The sequence below is a fragment of the Ranitomeya imitator genome, chromosome 1 (genome assembly GCF_032444005.1).
Source record: "Ranitomeya imitator isolate aRanImi1 chromosome 1, aRanImi1.pri, whole genome shotgun sequence".
Lineage (NCBI taxonomy): Eukaryota > Metazoa > Chordata > Amphibia > Anura > Dendrobatidae > Ranitomeya > Ranitomeya imitator.
Window position 1 is genome coordinate 276,891,809 of NC_091282.1, and position 24,864 is coordinate 276,916,672.

Consider the following 24,864-nt stretch of genomic DNA (forward strand, 5'->3'; position numbering starts at 1 on the left):
CCCTAATGAGGAGTTTTCTATGGTGATCCCCTCCCTTTATTGGTTTTAAAACTTTTTCTATACCTATAACCCTACAATTTGCAGTATCCCCATTGTGGAATGATAAAAAGTGCTTAGAAGCCACTGAAAATTTAAAAAACCCTTTTGTTTGTGGCATCTGACATTTCAGCATGTAAATCCTTTGAAACTCCACCCAGGCTCCACCCTAGCCCTGCCTCCACCCCTGGAACCTTCCACAGTACCACTCTTGGAAAAACTCTACTTCTGCTCCATGTCCTCACCAATCACACATTTCTTATCCGCCACTACAACAAGGTAGACTCTTGGCAGGACTCTACTCTGCTGTAACTTATTAAACATTTGTTAAAATATCCAATAAAATGTTATTTTTCAATTTTTAAAATGACCAATAATATCGCAAACAAGGGACAAGTACCACTGACCATGACCAAATCGCATATTACCATCATATGGTGACCCATTTTAAAGACACACACACACACACACTGTGTGTCTTTCAATGGATTGCCACACATGAAACATAGGACAGCCAGGGAATGCAAGGACACCGCACTGTTCGAGGAAAAGCTGAGCATTGCCTGGCAGACCATGTGATGGCTGAAAAGGCATTGGGGGGCACAGTCAAGCTCCGAGAACGGATGAGAACCGACAGCGAGGTGAACACTGGGTATGTAGTCAGGCAAGCCAAGGTCAGAAGCCGGGAAGATGAGCGGTAGCTAGGGATGAGACAGAAGGATGGTGGGGGACAAGCCGAGGTCGGTTGCCAGACGGGAGCGCAGGACAAAAGAACAAGACAGAGAGTGGTCAAAGACAGAGCCAGGGGTCAGAACTAGAGAGTACAGACCAGTACCAAATCAAGAGACAGAAACAGAGTATAAGCTGGGTCATACACTGGATACACAAGCACACAGAGGCACAATGATATCAGAAGGATCAACCGGTCAACAACTCAAGCCAGGTAAGCAAAAGTATCACAAAGGGAAAAAAGGGTATATAGCCAGCTCACCAGTGATCACCGCAGGTGCACGGAACTACGCTGCAGACAGGCGCAATGTTCATCCACGGAAATAAAAAGTTTAAGTTCCAGCTCCTTAAAATGATTAGTTTATTTAATCCAAACATAAAATCCAAATGTCCAAGGTGAACAAACTCCCGTCGGTAGGTGCCCAGATAACAGAGACTAAATGGCAACGCGTTTCGATCAGATTGATCTTTATCAAAGCCATACTTCAGTTTGGTTGCGTCTTTCCTATATAGGAAGACATATCCAACCAGAGCATTGGTATAAATCACATGACTATTTGAAAGGTCCTATCCTAAAACCAATATAACCAAATAACAAAGATTAAAATAAAATAATCATCTTACATTTAGCAATAGTGCAGCATAATTTCATTTCTCTTATTTAGTCCTGTTGGGACACGGGTATTCAATTGAAATATCCAATACGCTTCACGTGTAAGAAGCCGGCGTCTAGTATCGCCGCCGCGAGGAGAAGGATTAACCCGTTCTATTCCCTGGACCTGGAGACAGCTTGTACTGCGTGCATGGTGCGTTACAAAATGTTTTGACGCTGCTGATATGTTCCTATTTTCATTGAGCATATTGCCGATATCATATAAATGTCCCCTAATGCGTGTCTTTAATTTTCTGGATGTGCAACCAACATATGACAAGTTGCACTCAATACATTTAATTTTATACTTATATTTATACTACATTAGATGAGTTACAATTAATGTATTGTTTTATATCAAATTCCATTGTCTCATCCGCATTATGGAAAACTTTAGCGATAGTAGCAACTCTGCATGTACTGCAGTTATGTGTACCGCATTTAAAAAATCCTGGATAGTTCAACCAAGTTTTTTTCAGTTTGATCCTCTCTGAACTAAACATGCTAGGGGCTATCTTATTGCCAATCGTTGGGGCCCTTCTAGATACAACATTAATACCAGAATTTAGAATTTCATACAGTTGTTGATCGAAACGCGTTGCCATTCAGTCTCTGTTATCTGGGCACCTACCGACGGGAGTTTGTTCACCTTGGACATTTGGATTTTATGTTTGGATTAAATAAACTAATCATTTTAAGGAGCTGGAACTTAAACTTTTTCTTTCCGTGAAGCAAAAGTATCACTGACAGACAACCAGGCCAGCAGCAGACGTAAATAGCCCTCTCTGAACCAAAGAGAGGCTTAACAAGGTTAACCCCTTCCTGATCAGGACAGGAGAAAAACCCTGTCCTTTGTCATGACACCCATATTTCCATATACAAGGAACAAATACCATCATACCATGACTAGACCACATATTGCCACCATAGTGACCGAATAATAGCACATACAAGGAACAAATACCGCCACACTATAACCAGACCACATATTACCACCACAGTGACCGAATAATAGCACATACAAGGAACAAATACCGCAACACCATGACCAGATCACATATTACCACTAGTGATGAGCGAATGTGCTCAACACTGCTCGTTACTAGCCCGAGTATCACTATGCTCGGTGTACTCAGCGAGCATTGAGCATTTCTGGGATTATTTGGCGGTAACTGGTGTCTCCACGTAGCGTTTTTGGCGGACTTTAGAGACTCAATCACGCTGCAAGGATTGTCTGCCAGGCCATGAAACACCGCAGCCATCTTTTTTGTGGTCATGCAGTGATTGGCTTGGCCACAGAGAATCATCCCGAGTATAAGAGACCTGGCGCCACCCTGCTCGCCGCATTCTGTTCTGGATTCAGTGACAGTAGGGAGAGCTGCGGTCACAATCCTGGTTCTTATAGTTAGTGTAGGTCTGCAACTCTTAAATCCACAACTCCTGAGAAACCCAAAGTCCTTTTTAGGGCTAATTCGTGGGTCCCAATATTGCAGCACTAGGTAGGCAGGGCACAGCATATACACATCAGTGCAAGGCCCGCAGGCACTGTATGTGCGTACATAGCTCCCACAGCATCCCTCCCAAAGCTCCATAACTGTCTGCTGCTGCAGCTTCTGTACTATATACCTAGTTGCATTTTTTCCCCAAAAAAATTCATCCCCCCAACAAAAACATAAGCAGGGTGTTCTGTCAGACTGAGGCCTGTTAAAAAATCATTTGTCAGGCATCCGTAGCATAGTTGTGTGTGCTACAGAGATGAAATAGATTTTAGCAAAGTGAGGCCCGACTTACTGAATAGACCGAGGATAGGAAAGGTAACTTTGCGGTCAAAACAAAACCCTACAAAAACCACGCAAAGGGCGCAAAAAGACCCTCCGCACCGACTAACGGTACGGAGGTACACCCTCTGCGTCCCAGAGCTTCCAGCAAGCAAGAAAAAACAAATAGACAAGCTGGACAGAAAAAACAGCAAACAAAATAGCAAAGCAGAACTTAGCTATGCAGAGCAGCAGGCCACAGGAACGATCCAGGAGGAAACAGGTTCAATACTAGAACATTGACTGGAGGCCAGGATCAAAGCACTAGGTGGAGTTAAATAGAGCAGCACCTAACGACTTCACCACATCACCTGAGGAAGGAAACTCAGAAGCCGCAGTACCACTTTCCTCCACCAACGGAAGCTCACAGAGAGAATCAGCCGAAGTACCACTTGTGACCACAGGAGGGAGCTCTGCCACAGAATTCACAACAGTACCCCCCCTTGAGGAGTGGTCACCTGTTGTGAATTCTGTGGCTGAATTCACTTCTGTGGTCACAAGTGGTATTGCAGTCTCTGGGCTTCCTCCCTCAGGTGTTTTGGTGAGCTCGTTGGCTGCCTTGCTATTTAGCTCCACCTGAGTCTGTCTTCCTTGCTCCTTGTCAATGTTCCAGTGTTGGATCTGAGCTACTGCATCTTTCCTTGGGCCTGCTGCTCTGCTAGATAAGTGCTTCTAGTTTGTTTTCTGTTTTTTCTGTCCAGCTTGCTATTAACTTTTGCTGGAAGCTCTGAGAAGCAAAGGAGTGCACCGCCGTGCTGTTAGTTCGGCACGGTGGGTCTTTTTGCCCCTTTGCGTGGTTTTCGTTTTAGGGTTTTTTGTAGACTGCATAGTTCTCTTTGCTATCCTCGCTCTGTCTAGAATATCGGGCCTCACTTTGCTGAATCTATTTCATTCCTACGTTTGTCTTTTCATCTTGCTAACAGTCATTATATGTGGGGGGCTGCCTATTCCTTTGGGGTATTTCTCTGAGGTAAGTCAGGCTTGTATTTCTATCTTCAGGCTAGTCAGCTCCTCAGGCAGTGCCGAGTTGCATAGGTAGTGATAGGCGCAATCCACTGCTGCTTATAGTTGTGTGAGGATAGATCAGGTACTGCAGTCTACAGAGATTCCACGTCTCAGAGCTCGTCCTATTGTTTTTGGTTATTGCCAGATCTCTGTATGTGCGCTGATTACTGCACGCTGTGTTGCCTGATTGCCAGCCATAACAGTACAAGGAGCCCAAACCAATGATTCCCAATAGAGGGAAAAAAGAAATCCTGACAGCATTTTTTTTTCTTAGCTCTGTCTTCAGTCTTTTTTTTCCCCTAGACATTAGAGTGCTTCAGGACACAGCTGTGGACATGGATATTCAGGCTCTGTGTTCCTCAATGGATAATCTCGTTGTAAATGTACAAAAGATTCAAGATACTATTGATCAGAAATCGATGCTAGAACCAAGAATTCCGATTCCTGATTTGTTTTTTGGTGACAGAACTAAGTTCCTGAGTTTCAGAAATAATTGTAAGCTATTTTTGGCCTTGAAACCTCATTCTTCTGGTAATCCTATTCAACAGGTTTTGATTATTATTTCTTTTTTGCGCGGCGACCCACAGGACTGGGCGTTTTCTCTTGCACCAGGAGATTCTGCATTGAGTAATGTTGATGCATTTTTCCAGGCGCTGGGATTGCTTTACGATGAGCCTAATTCAGTGGATCAGGCTGAAAAAAATCTGCTGGCTTTATGCCAGGGTCAGGATGATGTAGAAGTATATTGTCAGAAATTTAGGAAGTGGTCAGTACTCACTCTGTGGAATGAATCTGCACTAGCGGCTTTGTTCAGAAAGGGTCTCTCTGAAGCTCTTAAGGATGTAATGGTGGGATTTCCTATGCCTGCTGGTTTGAATGAGTCTATGTCCTTGGCCATTCAGATCGGTCGTCGCTTGCGCGAGCGTAAATCTGTGCACCATCTGGCGGTATTGTCTGAGAGTAAACCTGAGCCTATGCAGTGCGACAGGACTATGACTAAAGTAGAACGGCAAGAACACAGACGTCTGAACAGACTGTGTTTCTATTGTGGTGATTCTACTCATGCTATTTCTAATTGTCCTAAACGCACTAGGCGGTTCGATAGCTCTGCCGTTATTGGTACTGTACAGTCCAAATTCCTTTTGTCCATTACCTTAATGTGCTCTTTGTCATCGTATTCTGTCATGGCGTTTGTGGATTCAGGCGCTGCCCTGAATCTGATGGATTTGGATTATGCTAAACGTTGTGGATTTTTCTTGGAGCCTTTGCGGTGTCCTATTCCGTTGAGAGGAATTGATGCTACACCTTTGGCCAAGAATAAGCCTCAGTACTGGGCCCAGCTGACCATGTGCATTGCTCCTGCACATCAGGAAGTTATTCGCTTTCTGGTACTGCATAATTTGCATGATGTGGTCGTGTTGGGGTTGCCATGGCTACAAACCCATAATCCAGTATTGGATTGGAACTCTATGTCGGTAACCAGCTGGGGTTGTCAGGGAGTACATGGTGATGTTCCATTTTTGTCTATTTCGTCATCCATTCCTTCTGACATCCCAGAGTTCTTGTCGGACTTTCAGGATGTATTTGAAGAGTCCAAGTCTGATGCCCTACCTCCGCATAGGAATTGTGATTGTGCTATCGATTTGATTCCTGGTAGTAACTTCCCTAAGGGTCGTTTATTTAATTTGTCCGTACCTGAACACACCGCTATGTGCAGTTATGTGAAGGAGTCCCTGGAGAAGGGACATATTCGCCCATCGTCGTCACCATTGGGAGCAGGGTTTTTTGTAGCCAAGAAGGATGGTTCGCTAAGACCGTGTATTGATTACCGCCTTCTTAATAAGATCACTGTTAAGTTTCAGTATCCCTTGCCATTGATTTCTGACTTGTTTGCTCGGATTAAGGGGGCTAGTTGGTTTACTAAGATTGATCTTCGTGGTGCGTATAATCTGGTGAGAATCAGGCAGGGAGATGAATGGAAAACGGCATTTAATACGCCCGAGGGTCATTTTGAGTGTCTGGTGATGCCGTTCGGACTTGCCAATGCTCCATCTGTTTTTCAGTCTTTTATGCATGACATTTTCCGTGAGTATCTGGATAAATTCTTGATTGTTTACTTGGATGACATTTTGATCTTCTCAGATGATTGGGAGTCTCATGTGAAGCAAGTCAGAATGGTTTTCCAGGTACTGCGTGCTAATTCCTTGTTCGTGAAGGGATCAAAGTGTCTCTTCGGTGTGCAGAAAGTTTCATTTTTGGGGTTCATCTTTTCCCCTTCTACTATCGAGATGGATCCGGTTAAGGTTCAGGCCATCCAGGATTGGACTCAGCCGACATCTCTAAAAAGTCTGCAGAAATTCCTGGGCTTTGCTAATTTTTATCGTCGCTTCATCTGTAATTTTTCTAGCATTGCCAGACCATTGACCGATTTGACCAAGAAGGGTGCTGATTTGGTTAATTGGTCTTCTGCTGCCGTGGAAGCTTTTCAGGAGTTGAAGCGTCGTTTTTGCTGTGCCCCTGTGTTGTGTCAACCTGATGTTTCTCTTCCGTTCCAGGTCGAGGTTGATGCTTCTGAGATTGGTGCAGGGGCGGTTTTGTCACAGAGAGGTTCTGGTTGCTCAGTGTTCAAACCATGTGCTTTCTTTTCCAGGAAATTTTCTGCTGCTGAGCGTAATTATGATGTGGGCAACCGAGAGTTGCTGGCCATGAAGTGGGCATTCGAGGAGTGGCGTCATTGGCTTGAGGGTGCTAAGCATCGCGTGGTGGTATTGACTGATCATAAGAACCTTACTTATCTTGAGTCTGCCAAGCGCTTGAATCCTAGACAGGCCCGTTGGTCGTTATTTTTTGCTCGTTTTGATTTTGTGATTTCATACCTTCCGGGCTCTAAAAATGTGAAGGCGGATGCTCTGTCTAGGAGTTTTGTGCCCGACTCTCCGGGGTTATCTGAGCCGGCGAGTATCCTCAAGGAAGGAGTCATTGTGTCTGCCATCTCCCCTGATTTGCGGAGAGTGTTGCAGAAATTTCAGGCTAATAAACCTGATCGTTGTCCGGCCGAGAAACTGTTCGTCCCTGATAGGTGGACTAGTAAAGTTATCTCTGAACTTCATTGTTCGGTGCTGGCCGGTCATCCAGGAATCTTTGGTACCAGGGAGTTGGTTGCTAGATCCTTCTGGTGGCCATCTCTGTCGCGGGATGTGCGTGCTTTTGTGCAGTCCTGTGGAATTTGTGCTAGGGCTAAGCCCTGCTGTTCACGTGCCAGTGGGTTGCTTTTGCCCTTGCCGGTCCCGAAGAGGCCTTGGACACATATTTCGATGGATTTCATTTCTGACCTTCCCGTTTCTCAAAAAATGTCGGTCATTTGGGTGGTCTGTGATCGCTTTTCTAAAATGGTCCATCTGGTGCCCTTGGTTAAATTGCCTTCCTCCTCTGATTTGGTGCCTTTGTTCTTCCAGCATGTGGTTCGTTTACATGGCATTCCTGAGAATATTGTTTCTGACAGAGGTTCCCAGTTTGTCTCGAGGTTCTGGCGAGCCTTTTGTGGTAGGATGGGCATTGACCTATCTTTCTCCTCGGCCTTCCATCCTCAGACTAATGGCCAGACCGAACGAACCAATCAGACCTTGGAAACATATCTGAGATGTTTTGTTTCCGCTGACCAGGATGATTGGGTGTCATTTTTGCCGTTGGCTGAGTTCGCCCTTAATAATCGGGCCAGCTCGGCTACCTTGGTCTCTCCATTTTTCTGCAATTCTGGGTTCCATCCTCGTTTCTCTTCAGGACAGGTTGAGTCTTCGGACTGTCCTGGTGTGGATTCTGTGGTGGACAGGTTGCAGCAGATCTGGACTCAGGTAGTGGACAATTTGACCTTGTCCCAGGAGAAGGCTCAGCTTTTCGCTAATCGCAGACGCCGTGTGGGACCCCGACTTCGTGTTGGGGATCTGGTTTGGTTATCTTCTCGTCATATTCCTATGAAGGTTTCCTCTCCTAAATTTAAACCTCGTTTTATTGGTCCGTATAGGATTTCTGAGATTCTCAATCCGGTGTCTTTTCGTCTGATCCTCCCAGACTCCTTTTCCATACATAATGTATTCCATAGGTCGTTGTTGAGGAGATACGTGGCACCTATGGTTCCATCTGTGGAGCCTCCAGCCCCTGTTTTGGTGGAGGGGGAATTGGAGTATATTGTGGAGAAGATTTTGGATTCTCGTGTCTCTAGACGGAAACTCCAGTATCTGGTCAAATGGAAGGGTTATGCTCAGGAAGATAATTCCTGGGTTTTTGCCTCTGATGTCCATGCCCCAGATCTTGTTCGTGCCTTTCATGTGGCTCATCCTGGTCGGCCTGGGGGTTCTGGTGAGGGTTCGGTGACCCCTCCTCAAGGGGGGGGTACTGTTGTGAATTCTGTGGCTGAATTCACTTCTGTGGTCACAAGTGGTATTGCAGTCTCTGGGCTTCCTCCCTCAGGTGTTTTGGTGAGCTCGTTGGCTGCCTTGCTATTTAGCTCCACCTGAGTCTGTCTTCCTTGCTCCTTGTCAATGTTCCAGTGTTGGATCTGAGCTACTGCATCTTTCCTTGGGCCTGCTGCTCTGCTAGATAAGTGCTTCTAGTTTGTTTTCTGTTTTTTCTGTCCAGCTTGCTATTAACTTTTGCTGGAAGCTCTGAGAAGCAAAGGAGTGCACCGCCGTGCTGTTAGTTCGGCACGGTGGGTCTTTTTGCCCCTTTGCGTGGTTTTCGTTTTAGGGTTTTTTGTAGACTGCATAGTTCTCTTTGCTATCCTCGCTCTGTCTAGAATATCGGGCCTCACTTTGCTGAATCTATTTCATTCCTACGTTTGTCTTTTCATCTTGCTAACAGTCATTATATGTGGGGGGCTGCCTATTCCTTTGGGGTATTTCTCTGAGGTAAGTCAGGCTTGTATTTCTATCTTCAGGCTAGTCAGCTCCTCAGGCAGTGCCGAGTTGCATAGGTAGTGATAGGCGCAATCCACTGCTGCTTATAGTTGTGTGAGGATAGATCAGGTACTGAAGTCTACAGAGATTCCACGTCTCAGAGCTCGTCCTATTGTTTTTGGTTATTGCCAGATCTCTGTATGTGCGCTGATTACTGCACGCTGTGTTGCCTGATTGCCAGCCATAACAGTCACCGAACCCTCACCAGAGCCCCCAGGACGACCAGGATGAGCCACATGAAAGGCACGAACAAGATCGGGAGCATGGACATCCGAGGCAAAGACCCAGGAATTATCTTCCTGAGCATAACCCTTCCACTTAACCAGATACTGGAGTTTCCGTCTTGAAACACGAGAATCCAAAATCTTCTCCACAATATACTCCAAATCCCCCTCCACCAAAACCGGGGCAGGAGGATCAACAGATGGAACTATAGGTGCCACGTATCTCCGCAACAATGACCTATGGAATACGTTATGTATGGAAAAAGAATCTGGAAGGGTCAGACGAAAAGACACAGGATTAAGAACCTCAGAAATCCTATACGGACCAATGAAACGAGGTTTAAACTTAGGAGAGGAAACCTTCATAGGAATATGACGTGAAGATAACCAAACCAAATCCCCAACACGAAATCGGGGACCCACACAGCGTCTGCGATTAGCGAAACGTTGAGCCTTCTCCTGGGACAAGGTCAAATTGTCCACTACATGAGTCCAAATCTGCTGCAACCTGTCCACCACAGTATCCACACCAGGACAGTCCGAAGACTCAACCTGCCCTGAAGAGAAACGAGGATGGAACCCAGAGTTGCAGAAAAACGGCGAAACCAAGGTAGCCGAGCTGGCCCGATTATTAAGGGCGAACTCAGCCAAAGGCAAAAAGGACACCCAGTCATCCTGATCAGCAGAAACAAAGCATCTCAGATATGTTTCCAAGGTCTGATTGGTTCGTTCGGTCTGGCCATTAGTCTGAGGATGGAAAGCCGAGGAAAAAGACAAGTCAATGCCCATCCTACCACAAAAGGCTCGCCAAAACCTCGAAACAAACTGGGAACCTCTGTCAGAAACGATATTCTCTGGAATGCCATGTAAACGAATCACATGCTGGAAGAACAATGGCACCAGATCAGAAGAGGAAGGTAATTTAGACAAGGGTACCAAATGGACCATCTTAGAGAAGCGATCACAGACCACCCAAATGACTGACATCTTTTGAGAGATGGGAAGATCTGAAATAAAATCCATAGAGATATGTGTCCAAGGCCTCTTCGGGACCGGCAAGGGCAAAAGCAACCCACTGGCACAAGAACAGCAGGGCTTAGCCCGAGCACAAATCCCACAGGACTGCACTAAAGTACGCACATCCCGCGACAGAGATGGCCACTAGGGTTGAGCGACCTTCACTTTTATAGGATCGGGTCGGGTTTCACGAAACCCGACTTTTGGAAAAGTCGGGTCGAGTGAAATCGGCCGATCCTATAAAAAAGTCGGGGTCGGGGTCGGCCGAAACTCGAAACCCAATGCAGTGCATTGGGTTTCCATGGTTCCCAGAGTCTGAAGGAGCGGAAACTCTCCTTCAGGCCCTGGGATCCATATTTAAGTGTAAAATATAGAATTAAAATAAAAAATATTGCAATACTTACCCTCTGACGCGCCCTGGTACTAACCGGCAGCCTTCCTCCTTCGAATCCGCGCTTCTAGGACCTTGCCGTGACGTCGCGGTGACGTCGCGGCTTGTGATTGGCCGCGCGGCCGCCCATGTGACCGCTCGCGCGGCCAATCACAAGCCGCGACGTCACCCGCGACGTCACCGAAGGTCCTGGAAGGGCTGATTCTTAGGAAGGAAGGCTGTCGGAAGGAAGCAGGGCGCTTCCGAGGGCGAGTATATTCCTATTAGGTATATACTCACCCTCGGAAGCGCCCTGCTTCCTTCCGACAGCCTTCCTTCCTAAGAATCAGCCCTTCCAGGACCTTCGGTGACGTCGCGGGTGACGTCGCGGCTTGTGATTGGCCGCGCGAGCGGTCACATGGGCGGCCGCGCGGCCAATCACAAGCCGCGACGTCACCGCGACGTCACGGCAAGGTCCTAGAAGCGCGGATTCGAAGGAGGAAGGCTGCCGGTTAGTACCAGGGCGCGTCAGAGGGTAAGTATTGCAATATTTTTTATTTTAATTCTATATTTTACACTTTAATCTGAATTCCGATACCAATTCCCGATATCTTAAACATATCGGGAATCGGGATCGGAATTCCGATTCCAGATTCAAAAGATCGCCGACTTCATGGCCGACCCCCCACTGGGGTCGGGTCGGGTTTCATGAAACCCGACCTTGCCAAAAGTCGGCGACTTTTGAACAATTTCGACCCGTTTCGCTCAACCCTAATGGCCACCAAAAGGATCTAGCCACTAACTCTCTGGTACCAAAGATTCCAGGATGACCAGCCAACACCGAACAATGAACCTCAGAGATAACTTTATTCGTCCACCTATCAGGGACAAACAGTCTCTCCGCTGGGCAACGATCAGGTTTATTAGCCTGAAATTTTTGCAGCACCCGCCGCAAATCAGGGGAGATGGCAGACACAATTACTCCCTCTTTGAGAATACCCGCTGGCTCAGGCAAACCCGGAGAGTCGGGCACAAAACTCCTAGACAGAGCATCCGCCTTCACATTTTTAGAGCCCGGAAGGTACGAAACCACAAAGTCAAAACGGGCAAAAAACAGCGACCAACGAGCCTGTCTAGGATTCAACCGCTTGGCAGACTCGAGATAAGTCAAGTTCTTATGATCAGTCAAGACCACCACGCGATGCTTAGCTCCTTCAAGCCAATGACGCCACTCCTCGAATGCCCACTTCATGGCCAGCAACTCTCGATTGCCCACATCATAATTTCGCTCAGCAGGCGAAAACTTCCTGGAAAAGAAGGCGCATGGTTTCATCACCGAGCAATCAAAACTTCTCTGCGACAAAACAGCCCCTGCTCCAATCTCAGAAGCATCAACCTCGACCTGGAACGGAAGCGAAACATCTGGTTGACACAACACAGGGGCAGAAGAAAAACGACGCTTCAACTCTTGAAAAGCTTCCACAGCAGCAGAAGACCAATTGACCACATCAGCATCCTTCTTGGTCAAATCGGTCAATGGTTTAGCAATACTAGAAAAATTGCAGATGAAGCGACGATAAAAATTAGCAAAGCAGGTCGAGGTTGATGCTTCTGAGATTGGAGCAGGGGCTGTTTTGTCGCAAAGAAGTTCTGATGGCTCGGTGATGAAACCATGTGCCTTCTTTTCCAGGAAGTTTTCGCCTGCTGAGCGTAATTATGATGTTGGCAATCGAGAGTTGCTGGCCATGAAGTGGGCATTCGAGGAGTGGCGTCATTGGCTTGAAGGAGCTAAGCATCGCGTGGTGGTCTTGACTGATCACAAGAACTTGACTTATCTCGAGTCTGCCAAACGGTTGAATCCTAGACAGGCTCGTTGGTCGCTGTTTTTCTCCCGTTTTGACTTTGTGGTTTCGTACCTTCCGGGCTCTAAAAATGTGAAGGCGGATGCCCTGTCTAGGAGTTTTGTGCCCGACTCTCCGGGTTTGCCTGAGCCGGCGGGTATTCTCAAAGAGGGGGTAATTTTGTCTGCCATCTCCCCTGATTTGCGGCGGGTGCTGCAAAAATTTCAGGCTAATACACCTGACCGTTGCCAAGCGGAGAAACTGTTTGTCCCTGATAAATGGACGAGTAGAGTTATCTCTGAGGTTCATTGTTCGGTGTTGGCTGGTCATCCTGGAATCTTTGGAACCAGAGATTTGGTAGCTAGATCCTTTTGGTGGCCGTCTCTGTCGCGGGATGTGCGTTCGTTTGTGCAGTCCTGTGGGATTTGTGCTCGGGCTAAGCCCTGCTGTTCTCGTGCCAGTGGGTTGCTTTTGCCCTTGCCAGTCCCGAAGAGGCCCTGGACACATATCTCTATGGATTTTATTTCGGACCTCCCCGTCTCTCAAAAAATGTCGGTCATTTGGGTGGTTTGTGATCGCTTCTCTAAGATGGTCCATTTGGTACCCTTGTCTAAATTGCCTTCCTCCTCTGATTTGGTACCATTTTTCTTCCAGCATGTGGTTCGTTTACATGGCATTCCGGAGAACATCGTTTCTGACAGAGGTTCCCAGTTTGTTTTGAGGTTTTGGCGAGCCTTTTGTGCTAGGATGGGCATTGATTTGTCTTTTTCCTCGGCTTTCCATCCTCAGACAAATGGCCAGACTGAACGAACCAATCAGACCTTGGAAACATATCTGAGATGTTTTGTTTCTGCCGATCAGGATGATTGGGTGTCCTTTTTGCCTTTGGCTGAGTTCACCCTTAATAATCGGGCCAGCTCGGCTACTTTCGTTTCGCCGTTTTTCTGCAATTCTGGTTTCCATCCTCGTTTCTCTTCAGGGCAGGTTGAGTCTTCAGACTGTCCTGGTGTGGATACTGTGGTGGATAGGTTGCAGCAGATTTGGACTCATGTAGTGGACAATTTGACATTGTCCCAGGAGAAGGCTCAACGTTTCGCTAACCGCAGGCGCTGCGTGGGTCCCCGACTTCGTGTTGGGGATTTGGTTTGGTCATCTCGTTATATTCCTATGAAAGTTTCCTCTCCTAAGTTTAAGCCTCGTTTCATTGGTCCGTATAGGATTTCTGAGGTTCTTAATCCTGTGTCTTTTCGTTTGACCCTTCCAGCTTCTTTTTCCATCCATAACGTATTCCATAGGTCGTTGTTGCGGAGATACGTGGCACCTGTGGTTCCATCCGTTGATCCTCCTGCCCCGGTTTTGGTTGAGGGGGAGTTGGAGTATATAGTGGAGAAGATTTTGGATTCTCGTATTTCGAGACGGAAACTCCAGTACCTGGTTAAGTGGAAGGGTTATGGTCAGGAAAATAATTCCTGGGTCTTTGCCTCTGACGTTCATGCTGCCGATCTGGTTCGTGCCTTTCATTTGGCTCATCCTGGTCGGCCTGGGGGCTCTGGTGAGGGTTCGGTGACCCCTCCTCAAAGGGGGGGTACTGTTGTGAATTCTGTGGTCAAGCTCCCTCCTGTGGTCATGAGTGGTACTTCGGCTGGTTCTGTCTATGAGCTTCCTCTGGTGGATGTGAGTGGGGCTGCGGCTTCTGGGTTTCCTTCCTCAGGTGACGAGGTTAAGTCGTTAGGTGCTGCTCTATTTAACTCCACCTAGTTCTTTGTTCCTGGCCTCCAGTCAATATTCCAGTGTTGGTCTTGCTCTCTCCTGGATCGTTCTTGTGGCCTGTCTACCCTGCATAAGCTAAGTTTTGCTGGTGTTACTTTTGTTTGCTATTTTTTCTGTCCAGCTTGCTATATTGGTTTTTCTTGCTTGCTGGAAGCTCTGAGACGCAGAGGGAGCACCTCCGTACCGTTAGTCGGTGCGGAGGGTCTTTTTGCGCCCTCTGCGTGGTTGTTTGTAGGTTTTTGTGCTGACTGCAAAGCTATCTTTCCTATCCTCGGTCTATTCAGTAAGTCGGGCCTCACTTTGCTAAATTTATTTCATCTCTGTGTTTGTATTTTCATCTTTACTCACAGTCATTATATGTGGGGGGCTGCCTTTTCCTTTGGGGAATTTCTCTTAGGCAAGGTAGGCTTATCTTTCTATCTTCAGGGCTAGCTAGTTTCTCAGGCTGTGCCCGAGGCGCCTAGGTCTGGTCAGGAGTAGGGTTGAGCGAAACGGGTCGAACATTTTCAAAAGTCGCCGACTTTTGGCTAAGTCGGGGTTTCATGAAACCCGATCCGACCCCTGTGCGGGGTCGGCCATGCGGTACGCGACTTTCGCGCCAAAGTCGCGTTTCAATGACGCGAAAAGCGCCATTTCTCAGCCAATGAAGGTAAACGCAGAGTGTGGGCAGCGTGATGACATAGGTCCTGGTCCCCACCATCTTAGAGAAGGGCATTGCAGTGATTGGCTTGCTGTCTGCGACGTCACAGGGGCTATAAAGAGGCGTTCCCGCCGACCGCCATCTTACTGCTGCTGATCTGAGCTTAGGGAGAGGTTGCTGCCGCTTTGTCAGAAGCAGGGATAGCGTTAGGCAGGGTCCATTAACCACAAAACCGCTTGTGCTGCAGCGATTTGCACTGTCCAACACCACCCTCGGTGTGCAGGGACAGTGGAAGTTTTTTTTTTTTTTTTTTTCCCCTCAGCGCTGTAGCTCATTGGGCTGCCCTAGAAGGCTCCCTGATAGCTGCATTGCTGTGTGTACGCCGCTGTGCAAACCAACTGCTTTTTTCAAAGCACAAATCCTCTTGTTCCTTCCTTTCTGCACAGCTATCTTTTTTGTTTGTCCACACTTTTTATTTCATTTGTGCATCAGTCCACTCCTTATTGCTGCCTGCCATACCTGGCTGAGATTACTGCAGGCAGGGAGATAGTAGCTGCCTGCCATACCTGGCTGAGATTACTGCAGGCAGGGAGATAGTAATTGTAGGACATTCCCTGTTTTTTTTTTTTTTTTTTTTTTTGGTGGGAGATTAAGATTGGCAATTTGGCATTTCTGCTAGAGTGCCATCCCTGTGTGTGCCATCTCTCTCACATAGTGGGCCATAGAAAGCCTTTTCATTTTTCTGTATTTTTTTTTGTGGGGTGTATAAATTCTCCCTGATAAAAATACAGTGGGAGATTAATATTGGCCTTTGGGCTTGTGTGCCAGTCCTGAGTGTGCCATCTCTCTCACAAATAGTGGGCCATAGAAAGCCTATTTTATTTTTTTTTGGGTTTTATAAATTCTCCCTGAAAAAAAGGGAGATTAATATTGGCCTCTGGGCTTGTGTGCCAGTCCTGAGCGTGCCATCTGTGCCAGCCCTGAGCGTGCCATCTCTCTCACAAATAGTGGGCCATAGAAAGCCTATTTAATTTTTTTTTTGGTTTTATAAATTTTCCCTGAAAAAAAGGGAGATTAATATTGGCCTCTGGGCTTGTGTGCCAGTCCTGAGCGTGCCATCTGTGCCAGCCCTGAGCGTGCCATCTCTCTCACAAATAGTGGGCCATAGAAAGCCTATTTAATTTTTTTTTTTGTTTTATAAATTTTCCCTGAAAAAAGGGAGATTAATATTGGCCTCTGGGCTTGTGTGCCAGTTGTGAGCGTGCCATCTGTGCCAGTCCTGAGCGTGCCATCTCTCTCACAAATAGTGGGCCATAGAAAGCCTATTTAATTTTTTTTTTGGTTTTATAAATTTTCCCTGAAAAAAGGGAGATTAATATTGGCCTCTGGGCTTGTGTGCCAGTTGTGAGCGTGCCATCTGTGCCAGTCCTGAGCGTGCCATCTCTCTCACAAATAGTGGGCCATAGAAAGCCTATTTAAATATTTTTTTGGTTTTATAAATTCTCCCAGAAAAAAAGGGAGATTAATATTGGCCTCTGGGCTTCTGTGCCAGTCCTGAGCGTGCCATCTGTGCCAGTCCTGAGCGTCCCATCTCTCTCACAAATAGTGGGCCATAGAAAGCCTATTTTTTTTTTTTTTTGGGTTTTAGAAATTCTCCCTGGAAAAAAAAAGGGAGATTAATATTGCCCTTTGGGCTTGTGTGCCAGTACTAAGCGTTCCATCTCTCTCTCTCTCTCAGTCAGTGGGCCATAGAACGCCTATTTTTGGTTTTATTTGTTTTCTAAAATCTCCCTGAAAAAATCATTTTATTTTATTTGGTTTCTAAATTCTTCCTGATAAAATCATATTTTTTTTATTATTTTTTTTTCTAAAGTCTCCCTGAAAAAAAAAAAAAAAACAGTGGGAGATTAATATTGGCCTTTCTGCTTGTGTGCCAGTCTTGACTCCTGGGTGCGTCATCTCTCAGTCAGTGGGCCATAGAACGCCTATTTTTGGTTTTATTTGTTTTCTAAATTCTCCCTGAAAAAATCATTTTATTTTATTTGGTTTCTAAATTCTTCCTGATAAAATCATATTTTTTTTATTATTTTTTTTTCTAAAGTCTCCCTGAAAAAAAAAAAAAAAAAACAACCAAAAAAAACAGTGGGAGATTAATATTGGCCTTTCTGCTTGTGTGCCAGTCTTGACTCCTGGGTGTGCCATCTCTCTCTCTCTCTCTCTCTCTCTCTCTCTCTCCAATTGTGGTCCATAGAAAGCCTATATTTTTTTTCCTTGATTTGGGTTCTAAAATCTACCAGAGAAAATAACTACATCAATCATTGGTAGAAAAATATTGGCCTCTGGGTTTGTGTGCCACTCCTGACTCCTGTGTGCGTCATCTCTCAGTCAGTGGGCCATAGAACGCCTATTTTTGTTTTTATTTGTTTTATAAATTCTCCCTGAAAAAATCATTTTATTTTATTTGGTTTCTAAATTCTTCCTGATAAAATCATATTTTTTTTATTATTTTTTTTTCTAAAGTCTCCCTGAAAAAAAAAAAAAAAAAACAACCAAAAAAAACAGTGGGAGATTAATATTGGCCTTTCTGCTTGTGTGCCAGTCTTGACTCCTGGGTGTGCCATCTCTCTCTCTCTCTCTCTCTCTCTCTCCAATTGTGGTCCATAGAAAGCCTATATTTTTTTTCCTTGATTTGGGTTCCAAAATCTACCAGAGAAAATAACTACATCAATCATTGGTAGAAAAATATTGGCCTCTGGGCTTGTGTGCCACTCCTGACTCCTGTGTGCGTCATCTCTCAGTCAGTGGGCCATAGAACGCCTATTTTTGTTTTTATTTGTTTTATAAATTCTCCCTGAAAAAATCATTTTATTTTATTTGGTTTCTAAATTCTTCCTGATAAAATCATATTTTTTTTATTATTTTTTTTTCTAAAGTCTCCCTGAAAAAAAAAAAAAAAAAACAACCAAAAAAAACAGTGGGAGATTAATATTGGCCTTTCTGCTTGTGTGCCAGTCTTGACTCCTGGGTGTGCCATCTCTCTCTCTCTCTCTCTCTCTCTCTCTCTCTCTCTCTCTCTCTCCAATTGTGGTCCATAGAAAGCCTATATTTTTTTTCCTTGATTTGGGTTCTAAAATCTACCAGAGAAAATAACTACATCAATCATTGGTAGAAAAATATTGGCCTCTGGGTTTGTGTGCCACTCCTGACTCCTGTGTGCGTCATCTCTCAGTCAGTGGGCCATAGAACGCCTATTTTTGTTTTTATTTGTTTTATAAATTCTCCCTGAAAAAATCATTTTATTTTATTTGGTTTCTAAATTCTTCCTGATAAAATCATATTTTTTTTATTATTTTTTTTTCTAAAGTCTCCCTGAAAAAAAAAAAAAACAAACAAACAAAAAAAACAGTGGGAGATTAATATTGGCCTTTCTGCTTGTGTGCCAGTCTTGACTCCTGGGTGTGCCATCTCTCTCTCTCTCTCTCTCTCTCTCCAATTGTGGTCCATAGAAAGCCTATATTTTTTTTCCTTGATTTGGGTTCCAAAATCTACCAGAGAAAATAACTACATCAATCATTGGTAGAAAAATATTGGCCTCTGGGCTTGTGTGCCACTCCTGACTCCTGTGTGCGTCATCTCTCAGTCAGTGGGCCATAGAACGCCTATTTTTGTTTTTATTTGTTTTATAAATTCTCCCTGAAAAAATCATTTTATTTTATTTGGTTTCTAAATTCTTCCTGATAAAATCATATTTTTTTTATTATTTTTTTTTCTAAAGTCTCCCTGAAAAAAAAAAAAAACAAAAAAAAAAAACAAAACCCCCAAAAAAATGGGAGATTAATATTGGCCTTTCTGCTTGTGTGCCAGTCTTGACTCCTGGGTGTGCCATCTCTCTCTCTCTCTCTCTCTCCAATTGTGGTCCATAGAAAGCCTACATTTTTTTTCCTTGATTTGGGTTCCAAAATCTACCAGAGAAAATAACTCCATCAATCATTGGTAGAAAAATATTGGCCTCTGGGCTTGTGTGCCACTCCTGATTCCTGTGTGCGTCATCTCTCACTCAGTGGCCCATAGAAAGCATATAGTTTGTTACATTTGTTTTCTAAATTCTCCCTGCAAAAATCTATTTTTTTTTTTTGGGGGGTTTCTAAAGTGTTCCTGAAAAAAATAAAAATAAAAAAAAAATAATAGTGTGACATTAATATTAACATTTGTGCTTCAGTGACAGTCCTGCGTGTGGGGCATCTCTCTAATTTGCAGCCACCAAAAAAAGAGTGTGTAACATTGGGCCTGATTTTCGCTGTGGTCTCACCAACCTGTAAAGGGGTAGCTAAATCATACTGAAGTTATAGCTCACCGTGTAAGTTGTGTGACTGCAACAAATAACGTTAGTTTGGTTACGTTTTTAAAACAATGAGGAAGTCTAGTGGAAGAGGTCGTGGCCGGGGGCGTTCATTGTCAGCTGGTAATGAGGGTAGTGGTAGTGGTGGAGCATCAGGTGGTCGTGGGGAAAAAAATATTGCACCTAAGTCTGGAGCTGTGGAGCCAGGTTCGTCGTCCGGCTACACAAGGCCTCGAACGCTCCCTTTTCTGGGATTAGGAAAACCGCTTTTAAAGCCGGAGCAGCAAGAGCAAGTTTTGGCTTATCTTGCTGACTCAGCCTCTAGCTCTTTTGCCTCATCTCGTGAAACTGGTAAAAGTAAAAGCAGCGCGTCGTTAGTGGATGTTCACGGTCAGGGACAAGTCACTTCCTTGTCCTCTTCAGCAAAAACAACAACAGAGAAGAATGCAGCAGGCGACACAACGGGTTACTCCATGGAGCTCTTTACACATACCGTCCCTGGCTTAGAAAGTGAAGCAGTTAACAGTCCATGCCCATTACAAATTGAATCTGACATGGAGTGCACTGACGCACAGCCACAGCCAGACTACTATGCTGGTCCTTTGACTCAGACCACAACATTGCCCTCACAGGGTGCTGATCAAGAATCAGACCCTGATGAGACTATGTTGCCCCATCACGAACGCTATACCACCGAACGACACGGTGACACAGACGAAGTTGCGCAGGAGGTACAAGAAGAGTTATTAGATGACCCAGTTCTTGACCCCGATTGGCAGCCATTGGGGGAACAGGGTGCAGGCGGCAGCAGTTCTGAAGCAGAGGAGGAGGAGGGGCCGCAGCAGGCATCAACATCTCCACAGGTTCCATCTGCCGGGCCCGTATCTTGCCCAAAACGCGTGGCAAAGCCAAAACCTGGTGGAGGACAGCGTGGCCATCCGGTTAAAGCTCAGTCTGCAATGCCTGAAAAGGTATCCGATGCTAGAAAGAGTGCAGTCTGGCATTTTTTTAAACAACATCCAATTGATCAGCGCAAAGTCATCTGTCAAAAATGTTCTACTTCCTTAAGCAGAGGTCAGAATCTGAAAAGTCTCAATACTAGTTGCATGCATAGACATTTAACCACCATGCATTTGAAAGCTTGGACTAACTACCAAACGTCCCTTAAGGTTGTTGCACCCTCGGCCAATGAAGCTAGTCATCAACGCAACATCCCTTCCGGCAGTGTAGGACCACCATTTAGCGCACCACCTGCTGTATCTGTGCAGGTATCTTTGCCAGGCCAAAGCAGTCAGGGTCAGGGAATCACCAGTTTCGTAGTAGGAAACACTGCATCTAGGGCACCGGCGGCAACAATACCATCTCCCACCGTCTCTCAGTCTGCCATGTCCACCGGCACCCCCGCTAGTTCCACGATCTCCAGCTCTCCAGTCCAGCTCACCCTACATGAGACTATGGTTAGAAAAAGGAAATACTTAGCCTCGCATCCGCGTACACAGGGTTTGAACGCCCACATAGCTAGACTAATCTCGTTAGAGATGATGCCCTACCGGTTAGTTGAAAGCGAAGCTTTCAAAGACCTGATGGACTACGCTGTACCACGCTACGAGCTACCCAGTCGACACTTTTTTTCCAGAAAAGCCATCCCAGCCCTCCACCAGCATGTTAAAGAGCGCATCGTCCATGCACTCAGGCAATCTGTGAGCACAAAGGTGCACCTGACAACAGATGCATGGACCAGTAGGCATGGCCAGGGACGTTACGTGTCCATCACGGCACACTGGGTAAATGTGGTGGATTCAGGGTCCACAGGGGACAGCAAGTTTGGGACAGTTCTGCCTAGCCCACGGTCTAGTAAACAGTTGTCTGTAGCCGTTCGCACCCCCTCCTCCTCCTCCTCCTCCTCCTCGTCCTCCTGCAGAAGCAAGAGCTCGTCCACAGACCGCAGTCGCACAAACACTCCATCCGCACCTGCCACTGTTGCACACCAGGTCTCCCATTATGGGGCAGCTACTGGCATACGTCAGCAGGCTGTATTGGCTATGAAGTGTTTGGGCGACAATAGACACACCGCGGAAGTTCTGTCCGAGTTCTTGCAGCAAGAAACGCAGTCGTGGCTGGGCACTGTAGATCTTGAGGCAGGCAAGGTAGTGAGTGATAACGGAAGGAATTTCATGGCTGCCATCTCCCTTTCCCAACTGAAACACATTCCTTGCCTGGCTCACACCTTAAACCTGGTGGTGCAGTGCTTCCTGAAAAGTTATCCGGGGTTATCCGACCTGCTCCTCAAAGTGCGTGGACTTTGCGCACATATCCGCCGTTCGCCTGTACACTCCAGCCGTATGCAGACCTATCAGCGTTCTTTGAACCTTCCCCAGCATCGCCTAATCATAGACGTTGCAACAAGGTGGAACTCAACACTGCACATGCTTCAGAGACTGTGCGAACAGAGGCGGGCTGTTATGTTTTTGTGGGAGGATACACATACACGGGCAGGCAGTAGGATGGCAGACATGGAGTTGTCAGGTGTGCAGTGGTCGAAGATTCAAGACATGTGTCAAGTCCTTCAGTGTTTTGAGGAATGCACACGGCTGGTTAGTGCAGACAACGCCATAATAAGCATGAGCATCCCCCTAATGCGTCTGCTGATGCAAAGTTTGACGCACATAAAGGATCAGGCGTCTGCACCAGAGGAAGAGGAAAGCCTTGATGACAGTCAGCGATTGTCTGGTCAGGGCAGTGTACATGACAAGGTACCGGGCGAAGAGGAGGTGGAGGATGAGGAGGATGATGGGGATGAGTATATTTTTAATGAGGAAGCTTTCCCGGGGGCACGGGAAATTGGTGGCGTGGCAAGGCCGGGTTCTGGTTTTTTGAGGGACACAAGTGACGTAGATTTGCCTGCAACTGCCCCTCAACCAAGCACAACCGCAGATTTGACAACGGGAACTTTGGCCCACATGGCGGATTATGCCTTGCGTATCCTCAAAAGGGACACACGCATTACAAAAATGATGAACGATGACGATTACTGGTTGGCCTGCCTCCTTGATCCTCGCTATAAAGGCAAATTGCAAAATATTATGCCACATGAGAACTTGGAACTAATATTAGCAACAAAACAATCAACTCTTGTTGACCGTTTGCTTCTGGCATTCCCTGCACACAGCGCCCGTGATCGATCTCACACGAGCTCCAGGGGCCAGCAGACCAGAGGTGTTAGAGGGGCAGAAATCAGAAGTGGCGTTGGCCAGAGGGGTTTTCTGACCAGGTTGTGGAGTGATTTTTCTATGACCGCAGACAGGACAGGTACTGCAGCATCAATTCAAAGTGACAGGAGACAACATTTGTCCAGTATGGTTACAAACTATTTTTCATCCCTTATCGACGTTCTCCCTCAACCGTCATTCCCATTTGATTACTGGGCATCCAAATTAGACACCTGGCCAGAATTGGCAGAATATGCATTGCAGGAGCTTGCTTGCCCGGCAGCTAGTGTCCTATCAGAAAGAGTATTCAGTGCTGCAGGTTCAATACTAACAGAAAAAAGGACTCGTCTGGCTACCCAAAATGTAGATGATCTAACCTTCATTAAAATGAACCACAACTGGATTTCAAAATCTTTTGCCCCACCCTGCCCGGCTGACACCTAGCTTTCCTATGAAAAGGTCTTGCCTGTGGACTATTCTGAATGACTTTTCCAATCTCGTAATTTTCTTCACCTGATTGTCCAGCATACGACATGTTTCCACCTCACGAAATGGCCAAACTCCCCACACGGGGCCGTGCTATCGCCACTTTGCGCTTGGACCCTTGAGAGTGCTGTTTGTCTGAAGAGGTGGGTGTGGCCGCTTTTGGTCGACGGCACTGCCACTGGGTCCCTCATAGTACAATAAAGTGTCTCTGGCGGTGGTGGTGCGCACCCAACGTCAGACACACCGTTGTAATATGAGGGGCCCTGTGCCTGTACCGCCGGCCACAAGACAGTTCCCCCCCCAGCTCAAACAGTGCTCTACCACTAGCAAAATTATCTCTCACAGCTTCACCAATGTGTAGTCTAGGCGCTGACATCCTTCAATGCCTGGCACTGACAATACCATTGTTTTGACATTTTTGTTATGTTAGGCCTTCGAAGCCTGTCTGCGGTCCCTTCTTTCTACAACTACTACACTGACCAGGCCACTGCTGGCCGTGTTACCCTGGAACCAATTTAAAAGTGCCTACAGTCAGCCCAATTTTGTTATGTTAGGCCTTCGAAGACTGTCTGCCGTCACTCCTTCCACTAGACTTCCACTGACCATACACTGCTGCCCATGTACCCCTGGAACCAATTTAAAGTGCCTACAGCCAGCCCAATTTTGTTATGTTAGGCCTTCGAAGCCTGTCTGCGGTCACTCCTTCCACTAGACTTCCACTGACCAGACCACTGCTGCCCGTGTACCCCTGCAACCAATTTAAAAGTGCCTACAGCCAGCCCAAGTTTGTTATGTTAGGCCTTCGAAGCCTGTCTGCGGTCACTCCTTCCACTAGACTTCCACTGACCAGACCACTGCTGCCCGTGTACCCCTGGAACCAATTTAAAAGTGCCTACAGCCAGCCCAAGTTTGTTATGTTAGGCCTTGGAAGCCTGTCTGCGGTCACTCCTTCCACTAGACTTCCACTGACCAGACCACTGCTGCCCGTGTACCCCTGGAACCAATTTAAAAGTGCCTACAGCCAGCCCAAGTTTGTTATGTTAGGCCTTGGAAGCCTGTCTGCGGTCACTCCTTCCACTAGACTTCCACTGACCAGACCACTGCTGCCCGTGTACCCCTGGAACCAATTTAAAAGTGCCTACAGCCAGCCCAAGTTTGTTATGTTAGGCCTTCGAAGCCTGTCTGCGGTCACTCCTTCCACTAGACTTCCACAGACCAGACCACTGCTGCCCGTGTACCCCTGGAACCAATTTAAAAGTGCCTACAGCCAGCCCAAGTTTGTTATGTTAGGCCTTGGAAGCCTGTCTGCGGTCACTCCTTCCACTAGACTTCCACTGACCAGACCACTGCTGCCCGTGTACCCCTGGAACCAATTTAAAAGTGCCTACAGCCAGCCCAAGTTTGTTATGTTAGGCCTTCGAAGCCTGTCTGCGGTCACTCCTTCCACTAGACTTCCACAGACCAGACCACTGCTGCCCGTGTACCCCTGGAACCAATTTAAAAGTGCCTACAGCCAGCCCAAGTTTGTTATGTTAGGCCTTGGAAGCCTGTCTGCGGTCACTCCTTCCACTAGACTTCCACTGACCAGACCACTGCTGCCCGTGTACCCCTGGAACCAATTTAAAAGTGCCTACAGCCAGCCCAAGTTTGTTATGTTAGGCCTTGGAAGCCTGTCTGCGGTCACTCCTTCCACTAGACTTCCACTGACCATACACTGCTGCCCGTGTACCCCTGGAACAAATTTAAAAGTGCCTACAGCCAGCCCAAGTTTGTTATG